The 10023-nt window shown below is 57.4% G+C and overlaps 1 long non-coding RNA gene across 1 annotated transcript; it reads left to right on the top strand.

Moving 5' to 3' along the window:
- Positions 1-32: 32 nt before the first annotated feature.
- On the top strand, positions 33-8886 carry LOC123926426. Its single transcript, XR_006815263.1, has 2 exons — positions 33-3556; positions 6901-8886. It is a non-coding gene; the product is annotated as an uncharacterized LOC123926426 (long non-coding RNA).
- The last annotated feature ends 1137 nt before the right edge of the window (positions 8887-10023 follow it).

Below are 10023 nucleotides of genomic sequence, written 5' to 3'. Positions count from 1 at the left end.
CGTGCGCCCGAGCCTGGCCCTTAAAGGGGCGACGGCGCGGCGGGTGGGCCCCGGCGCGGACGGTCAGCGAGGCGCGTGGGAGGCCCTGCGCGCTCCCGGGGTCTCGGAGCCGGAGCGGTCCGAGAACAGCTGCGGGTTCGGGTTATGACTTCCACGCACCAGCAGAGCCGGGACCCAGGGAGGAAGGGCCAACAGCTGAGAAAGAAATGAAGAAACTCCGTGACGGACAGTAACTCGGCGGCGGCTCTCTGGCTTGGGTGACACGGAAGGGACGTTCGAGCCAAGGTGGTAGGACGAGAAGGAGCCAGCTGTGCCGAGAGAGGTCCCCTGGCTGCGGACCCGCGAGAGCCGGAGCCGCCCGTGCACACACCGGGGAGGAGGCCGCAGCCAGCAGCCCCCGCCGCTCCCACGCCCGCCTCTGGGCTGACCCTGCACCCTCTGGGGCTCGGCGGGGAAGCAGACGCCACCCAAGATGTGCCCCACGAAGTGAACTGTGACCTTGACACTGCCTCTCGGAGTCCTTCCGACCAGCCTCCCTTTGGTTGTCTGTGGCCGTTTCGGATTACAGAGGTCGTAGAGCCATCCTTGACCCTCTCCCCACTGTCTACACCCTCCATACTCTACTCTGTCTCGGCCCTGGATCCCTCACCTCTTGCCAGGATAATGTTCACTGACCTGCATACCCTCTCACCACCCCTCCCTCCCTGGGCTCTGCCACGTGGTCTTCCTAAAGCACAGTCTGATCACGTCAGTCCTCTAGACCTTCCCTTAGGGCCCATCGGCTCCACTCTCCACGGTTATTCCCCACCGCTCTGTGTCAGCTCCGCCGGCCCTAGACCATCAGGGTTATCTCTGTAGACGGTCGCAGTAAGCACTTTGTTGGGTTATGTCCGTGATGTGGATACTAATATGATCTCCGAGAATGAGAGGAGCGGTGTCTGATGCTGGGAGCTAGCCTGACCCTCACGGCAAGGCCACGGACTCTCCTGTTAGACGTGGACAGTCTTGCAGAGGCACTTCGTGGTGATACAGTGAGACAAGACGTCATAATCGTGCCCAAGCACAGACAAAAACAAGGTCCGCGAGTCACCCACAGACCCTCAGACATGCTGTCTCCCAGCCGACAGCAGTGAGCCCTGCTCCTTCTCCTTCGTTCGTTACAGAGGAGTCCCCAGGGACAGAGCTCGGGGCAGAGCATCTGACCGCAGAGGAGCCTCCCTCTGCCCTGCCCGCTTACAGAGACCACTCCGAGAGGTCCCTGCTTCCCGACAGCACCCAGTCCACTCAGAGGCTCCCTGTCTGTCCGATGGAAGTGTCAGTGCTCAGTCAAAGGCCAGCAGACACACCCAGCATGGGATGAGCTCATTTGTCTCGTCTGTGAGTAGCAAGCCCACCATGGAGGGCTGCAGCGCGTCTCTAACAGGAATCGGGAGACTTGCTGAGGGGTATGGGCTTGGGCTGGGAGATGTGTGGGCCGCTCGTGCTTGGCATATCCCGAGGAGGAGAGCCCAGGCACAGGGGAGGTTGTAGACGCCTGAGGTCAGGGTGTGCCTGGGTGCTTGTGGCGGAGCTACCTGCAGTGGGTTGGCTGTCTTCGTGTGCTGTGTGAAGACTTCCTTCGGTTAAGGTGGCCCTTTAAAAATGGCTTTATTGAGGTAGGAGAGAGATAACATAAAATTTACCATGTTAGCCATTTCTAAGTGTGCCAGGCAATGGCATGAAGTACGTTTCTCACTGTTGTGCAAACATCACCCCCATTCATCTCCAGAATTTTTTCATCATCTCTAACTGAAATGTGCCAAGAAATTCTGAAACTCTGACCCAGATGGACTGGATTTGCTCTCATGCCTGAGACAACCAAGAAGTGGGCTAATGCGTGAAGCAAGCATTCTCAGAACCCGGACGTTGTGCAACAACGCTCAGGGACTCCGGAGAGACGAGAAGCCAAGGGGCTGAGCCCTCCCAGTTCCCTCATCTCACCACCGTCGGTGTCTTCCTGCAGCTGAGATGGGGATCCCACAGAGCCTAGAGGACTCCCTGAGGGGAGGAGGTAAAACCCAGAGGACAGGGAGACCAAGGTGGTTGGAGGACGCAGGGCAGGGGTCAGGTGGGGAGAAAGGGACAGAGAGGACTTGGGCACCTGCAGCAGCTCTCCCTCGAGGGCTCGGGGAGAACTAGTGAGCTCGTGTGTGTGCAGAAACAACCCAGGGCCAGGGAAGGCACCGTCCAAAAGGGTTAGAGGGCACACTGCCTGTGGTTGTGTGAGGCAGAGAGGGCATCAGGTACCAGCAGCCACACTGGAAAGATTCTCGGTTTGTGGACCAGTGGGAACTGTGCACAGGAGGGCCTTGCCTCCGGAGTGAGTTACAGCTCGCCACAGGCTGACCCCTGCTCAGACCCCACCTAGCATATCAGAGAAAGATCTAAAAGGATCCAAATGTTTCCTGGCCACTGTGTCCAGACTCAGCAAGGTGAAATTCACAATGTCTAGCCTCCAGGCTGAGACTGTCGGAGTATAAAGGAGAAGCCTTGACAAGGACGTAAGTGCAGACACAGGCTACATCAAGAGACCCCAGATAAAACCTCCAGAAACAGAAATCACAGTGTCTGAGCTGGAAAATAACGTGGATGGTACCAGCAGCAGATTGGATGTTGCTGGAGAACGGGTTGCAGGCACGGCAGCAGAAACTGCCCTGGATGAAGTGTGAAAAGAGAATAAACCCACAGCATCAACGGCACCTGGGGGGACAGCCTCACGTGGCCTGACACCCAGTAAAGACTGTCCCAGGAGGAAGGGGCACAAGCTGGGACAGAAGGAGAGCGGAGGCAATGCTGGAACCTTACCCACTTTGATGAAAACTCTGACCCTCGATGAGTCCCAAGCACGGGAGCATGAAGGAAAGTACCAAGGCACAAAATTATCAAATTGCTCAGAACCAATGATAAAGAGAAGAAATTTGAAGCCCCCAGAGAACAAAGACATGTCCCCAACAAAGGAATCAAGAGGGGGAGGCCAGCAGCTTACAAGACACCGCATTGACCACCAGGCGTCGCCCCTGGGCCGCCGCTCAGGCGAGAGGCTACAGCCCGTCCCCCAGAAAGGGAAGGAAAAGTTCTTCCTCCTCACAAGTCCTTTGTAGCCCACAGGCGGATTAGCCCTTCTCGCCCCTCTGTGGGTTCAGCAGCGTGATGCTACCTGAAAGCACCGGTGAACTCCAGGGCAGACCACAAATGACCGAGAAGAACAATTTCTCGTCTTAGAGCACTTGAGTAAGTTAGGGAAGAGGCCTGCGAGGGTTCTGTGTCTGCGTGGCTAGGCTCCGTGCCCAGCCGCTCTGCCAGTCGCCGGTCTAGGTGCTACTGGGGGTGTTTCTTAGCTGTGATCGGTGTTGAAATGAGCGAGCGCGGAGAAGAGCAGATCGCCCTGCGTGACGTGAGTGGGTCTTCGCCCAAGCACTTGAGACCCTCAGAGTGAAGCCTGACATCCCTCGGCCGCAGCCCTTCCCGGCCTCCAGCAGCCCCCCTGCCCTGCGGATTTCAGATTTAGCCTCCCCAGGTGAGTGCGTCAATCCCACAAAACACATGCCCTCCCCACCCCACTCCGCGTGCGTGTGTGTGTGTTTTACAAACATGGGACACAAAGAAGTAGCGGCAGACCAGGGTCCGGAGCCCACACATTACCTGGGGAGGGAGAACCCCAGGAGCTGACCCCCCCTTCTTTAGAGATGGGGGGGGGGCGCAGAGGGAGAGTCTGAAGCAGGCTTGACGCGGGCACAGTGTCGCCGCCCCAGGTGACGGCCGGAGCCAGAACCAAGTCGGACGCGAACCCGACGGAGCCACCCCAGTGCTACCCGCACGTTCTGAAGCTGCGAGTCCTAGAGTTCAAGGTTCCCCTCACCCTTGGCCAGCCCTTCAGGCTCTCCCCCCCAGCTTGTGACTTGCGAGAGGAAAGGCTGGAGGGGAGAACATGAGTGCGCCGCAGCCTCGGAGGAGGGAGGCCGTCCAGGGGGACCAGCCTCCGGGACTCCGGACCGCAGCCGTTGGCCAGGCCGGTGGCTCACAGGTGGGAGCAGGGGAGGTGCTCACCCCCACTCCCCGGACGTGAGGCTGCAAACGGGAGGGCCCCGGATGGTGCCTATGGACCTCACCTGGCCACTGCGGTGGAACATCAGGGCGCTGGGCAGCTCACTGGAAGCAGACCCTAGGGACAGGAGTGGGGCGGTGAGTTCCAGGCTGTCCTCAGAGTGTCAGGGGAGGGTGCCTGCCCTGGGGCTTGGGCCAGCGCTTTCCACTGTGTGTCGTAGACCCCTTCACAGAGAGGGAAACCGAAGCACAGAGACTAGAAATGACCTGTCCCCAACTGTGAGACGGCCCCTGACAGAAGCCAGGGGGCCCCTTGAAGGGGACTTGCCCAACATCCCTAGCTCTCATTTCCTGCCCCCCCACCCCCGCAGAGAGCATGCACCCTGGGCTTGGCATTCTCCCCGCTGCTCTCTGAGGCTCTGTACGGGCTGGTGAAGGAGGCGGCTTGGCGCTCTGAGCGGGCATCTGTCTGGGGCCGCCCGGACGTGCTGGGCATCTCCCTTCGGCCACACCAGTTCTGACCCTCGGCCTTGGCCAGAAGAGCACAGCGGCTCCTTGGGACTCTCCACGTAAAGGCCGGAAGAGCTTCCACAGTGTGGGAAGGTCCCCAGCCCTGACTGAGGGCCTGAACGTGCGGGACAGCAGCCCCCCCCCACCCAGTGGCGCTGGCTGCTCAGGCATCAGGACGCTGCTGCCCCGGGACACCTCCCCGCGGCTGGGGGACGCGAATGGTGAGCGAGTCTTGGGGCCTGACGCAGACCACCAAGGTGACAGGATCCTCTCATGGATGCCCCTGTGGCAGCTTCCCAGGGACCCCGAGCTAGCGGGGAGTGGGGGCGTCCACACACTTCAGCTGTTCCAGAGTGACCCAGTCCCCACTGTGGGGACGCACAGGTCTCACTTCTCCTCATGCCCAGAGGGGATGAGAACAGATAGGAAACGGAGCAGAGACAGTCAACTTCTCACCGCCTAGCCCGTGGCCGTTAGGAATGTCATCTTCACAGGACACTTTGGGACTGTGAGTCAGGCGGTTCCCTCACTGCTCAAGAACATGGGAGGGCTTCGGATCAGGAAACAGATGCCCGCGCCCCGGCACAGACGCACATAATTTCTCAAACAATGTCAGGGGATTCCAAACCCCAGAAAGGCCCCCCTGGATTCAGCACTGCAAGAAGGAAACGTGCTTGGGGGTCTCTCCCCGTGATCCCAGAGCTGCTTTCAGGCCCCATCTCAGACCTGAGCTTGGCAGAAATCCCACAGAGCACCAGCGCCTGGGAAGGGGCCAGGGAGCTAGCTGGCATACGCTCTGGGACCAGCCGGAGGGTACAAGTGTGCTGGAGGCTAGAGAATGATCAGGAATGTTCTGGAGACCGTAGCCCATGCACAAGGAGCATGCCTTCGTCCTTTCTGTTACTGACAAAAATGTGTGCAGGAGAAGAGACTGCCTTGAGGGGACTAGAAAAGGGACCTTGCACAAGCCTAACTACCCCGTGGAAGAGCCCTGGCCAGCTCTAGGTTCAGTGAATCAGGCAGGCAGCCCAACCCAGCTCATGGGGGCAAAGAGAGCCCCCTGCAGGGACATGCTCCACCCCACTCAGCCCTGTAGGCAGGACGAGCCAGAGAACCTGGGGAGAACCTGCCTCTACCTGGAGGAGCCTTCAGAGTCTGGATCTGGTCCCAGCGACCTCAGGGAACGGTCAGAGCCTCCCAGAAGGCCATGGTGTCCACTAGGCCGACTGTTCCAAGACTAGGAGACCTGTCTGTCCACACTGCGCCTGGACAGATTCTTCCTGGGGGCTCCTGCCTTCTCCTCTGGCTCCTCCGCGCCCGCTGGGTCTGACTGCTCCATGGAGCTCAGCTGAGCTGACCCCGAGGAGGACAGACCCCAGGGCCCAGAGGCCTGATGTCAGTCCAGACTGCATAGCCAATCCTCTGTGTGACCCTGGGCAGCCTCCTGGGCTTCAGTCTCCCGGTATGTATGATGGGGGCAACCCTAACCCTCTGCCACAGTGTCAAGAAGGGGTTCGTCGTTACTTCCCTCCTGTACCTGCTCAGGGCTGAGCCAGGCGGGGTTTTGTGTGGGGTGACTTGGCTGAGATTGACAAGCCTTCCAGGTTTGGTGCCTGATGGGGTCTTGGACCATCCAGCCCCGCCTGGGTCCCAGGCAGTAGCCCAGGGGCCGTGGTGTAGGACTTCAGGTCACTCCTGCTTGGTCTTTGCGACACAGCAGGTGGGCTTTGGGTGGGTTCCTTACGGTCTTTCCGTAAACAGCACCACATTTCTCCTTTGCTGTTTTGACAAGTTCTACAGAGAGAACTGCGACAGAATTAAATACAAGCAAAACACTCTTGACAGCGTGTGAAAGACACGGGCAGAATGTGTCCAATTTGGCAGAGGTACCCTCTGAGCAGCGATGGGCAGGTCCGATGAGGGGTGTTCGCTGGCTGGGTGCCGGGAGGGAGCTGTACTTTCCTCCTCTACGTTCCCACATGGGGAGCAGCGCGGTTCTGTGGGCTTTCCTGCTCCCCCCATCCTGGAAGTGGCTGAGACCTCACCAGCTCCTGCAGTCCTGTGGGGCTCCTGGGGTGCCCCCAAAGACCTATACTGGCTCAAGGTGTTGCTGTGGGGAGTGGCCAGCCCTCAGGAGCCAGAACCAGCCCAAGCAGACATCTCAGTTAGTAGGAGGGGCTCCCCTGGCGCTCAGCAGTCATCATGTCCTCGCCGTCCCCTATGAGAGACAGAGCACCGCTGGGGCCATAATCTTGCGTCCCCACACAGCTAGACATGCAGCCCAAATCCCCACCTGTCCTCCCTCAGGTCACACGCTGCCCTCGTTAGGGTAGGCCCCACGGCAGCCGAGATCGGGGTTCCACGGTGACACTGAGAGCCATGTGACGGCCCCTCTTGGTAGCTTGCACGTGGTCATGAGCTCTGCGGCTGGAGGTGGTTCGTATCTTGCTGGGCCCGGGGAGGGTCAGGGTGGGAGCCATCAGTGGGCTAACGTGGTCACCTGGGTACATGTACTATGGCCCATGGGACATCCAGAGGGAGTCCCAGAAAGTGCTGCAAGTGGGGGAAGCAGTGTGGAATTGTCTGCGTGCGGCAGACACGGGCTGTGAAGATGTTGACTCGGGGAAGAAGGGAGGCCAGGATGCGGACTAGAGCAGCTTCTGAGGAAGACACAGGGGGCCAGCATCCACAGGGGCAGGTGCAGGTGTGGGCTGGGGCAGAAACCAGGAAGGGGCCACAGGCAGATGAGAAGGCGGTCCCGTGGAGGAAGGGAGAACGGAGCCATAGAAGCTTCCAGAAGAGGCCAGGCTTCAGAGGCCTGCACATTGTAGACCCAAGAGGCAAGAGAGAGAGGCAAAGACAGTAAGGAGTAGGGGTGGAGAGGTGGGTCTCAGGAGCAGGGAAGGCTCACAGGCATCTCTCCTGAGGATTAGCTGCCCTCCAAACACACCAGATGTCCCCAGGTATCCTGGACCCTGTCTGACTCAGACAGGGTTTGGAAATCAGACTCAGAATGTCTAAGAATTGTCCTTTGTCAGGTCAGATGGGAGCTCCAGGTGGGCCTTCAGGGCCAGATTCCCAGGGAGGTCAAAGGGGTTGACAGATCAGGTTGAATATCCAAACCTAAGTCAGGTCGGAAGCTCCAAACCTAAGGCTCGCCCTGTGAGAGCCGGAGCCCCACCCAACACTGAAGTGTGAAAACAGTGAGCTGCCAGCAAGGCCAAAAAACCAAACACAAGAGTTTAAGCAACAAGGGAAAGAAGAAGGGCGGGGGGGAGGATATGAGGAGGAGGGGAGGAGGGGAAGGGGAAGCTCATTGCTTCCCATAACTGCAGAGCACAAGGGTGGGCAACCTTCAGTTACGGCTGGATCCAGGAACTGTGAAAGGATAAGCGTTCTCTCATTCTCCTTGCACCTCCACGGGAGTCTCCGTCGTCTCTCCGCTCTGCTTCCCTCCAGAAGGTCCAGACTCTCTCCTATTGCAGGTGGCTTCCTCTTTGTGGCCAGAAGAGATGGCCTGTGGCGACCCTCTTCCACCCCACCGCCCACCCAGTCTGACAACCCCATGGGGAGAATTCGCTCTGAGCCCAAGAGAAAGTGGTGCGCTGCGTGTGTTCAGTCACATGGGAAGGGTCAGGGCACTGTGACTTAGACCTCCCGGAACCGTTCCACACGTCAGGGGAAAGATGTTGGTGCCACATGTGGGAGCAAAAAGAGAGCCAGACGGAAGAAGGAGACAGAGGCCGGCGTCACAGCACACACCGCTCCTGGGTACAGTCAGAGTGGACTTTTATTAGGAAATCACCCTGCAAACACGCCGAGAAGTGCTGTGCTGTGGGTTCCACGCATTTCCTGAGGAAGGGATCACAGTATCAGAGCTGCCAGAGGGACAGGGAGCCCGTGAGTGGGAACCGCTCGGTGCCGCGTGCGGCCAGCGCTCCTTCACAGCAGCACGACTCAGCCACGGAGAACCAGCACACGGACGCCACACGAGGAACGCGCCAGAGCACACACATCTACGCTGCACTGAAGTAAGTGAACGGCGCAGCCGCTGGCCGCGGTCGCGCCTGAAATCAAAGGAACCAGAGGAACAAAGAAAACCAGAAACTCTTTCTTTCCATTGGACCCAGGGAGAAATATCCCCAAATTATCAAAATTCCTCAGTTACAAAATACTTTTTTAAAAATTCCATTATTAAAAGAATAAATAACAAAATATATAAAAAATAAGTTGGTTGCATCAAAATTATAAGAAGACTCCTATATCTAGAAGTTAGAGCAAGACTTTTCTTGTGACCTTTCTTACAGTCTGATCATGGATTTTGCCTTGATTTCATTGATTTCCCTCTCATGGTGTCCTGGCGTGGGGTCTAGTTGTAATAGTACAAAATTAATAAATAAAAAGGTTAAATAAATAGCAAATGTTAACATAAGAGGTTGTGAATATAAATACTTACATCTTGACAAAATTAAATAATTTACAGAATAATTAAACTAACTACTTTTTTATTTCTTCCAGGAAGTGCAATTCTCTACGTTTAAATACTAACTTGAATTGTAGTCACAATCGATCTGGACTCTATTTACATGTTAGGGACATTGCGTTTAACACTTTCTAGTACGATTTTTTTCTCATCTTGAATGAATGGATCTTAAAAGAAAGGAATCTTGGTGGTCTCTAAATTAGGAATCTATCCCTGACCCTGCTGACTCCGTCCCCACCTCATTCCAGCTCAGCCGTGACCCAGGTAATGCGGCAGTGACAGGTCACGGGCACGGTGGACACACAGAGAGCCGGAGACCCTGGCCCTGACCTTGACCTGGATCCGAAGGCTGCAGCCCCGAGAGGGAGCGTGACCCCGAGCTGTACGTGTCTGTGCAGGTGCCAACCCCCCCCCCCCAGATACGTGAGGTGCTCTCCTGTGGAACATCCAGGTGCATCCCAGGTTAGGGCCCCCTCACGTTGACCAGGGGCTGTCGGTCTATTTCTAACCCACTGGAACGGTGCTTTATTCCGTCCTTAAGACAAAACTGAATTAAATGAAAACAGAAAACACACTTGCCACATGGACCTCACTGAGCAGACACGCACCCTTGGCCGCGTGCTCCAGGCTGACGTGTCACCCACACCACCCGCCCCGTGCCCACGGCTACCCTCCCAGCCTCGACAGACAAAGGAATACTGTGGTTGCAAAGTCTGAAACTTCCCTGAGAACCTTGTCCATGAGCTTCCACCGGAGACTTGGAGCTGCCCTTCAGATCGCTTTCAAAAAACAAAAATAAATCGCTTTGTGATAACGCCGTGCCTTGCCCTGCACACGTGTGGGGAGGTCGAGGCCTCCAGCGTGGCAAGCACGGTGAGAAAGACATGGATTTCCAGGCACCCCTTTGGATAAGCCCACCCTGGGCTGCCAACTGGTCGCTGCAAGTT

This window comes from Meles meles, chromosome 16 (genome assembly GCF_922984935.1).
Source record: "Meles meles chromosome 16, mMelMel3.1 paternal haplotype, whole genome shotgun sequence".
Classification (NCBI taxonomy): domain Eukaryota; kingdom Metazoa; phylum Chordata; class Mammalia; order Carnivora; family Mustelidae; genus Meles; species Meles meles.
This window is presented reverse-complemented; position numbering and strand designations above follow the sequence as displayed.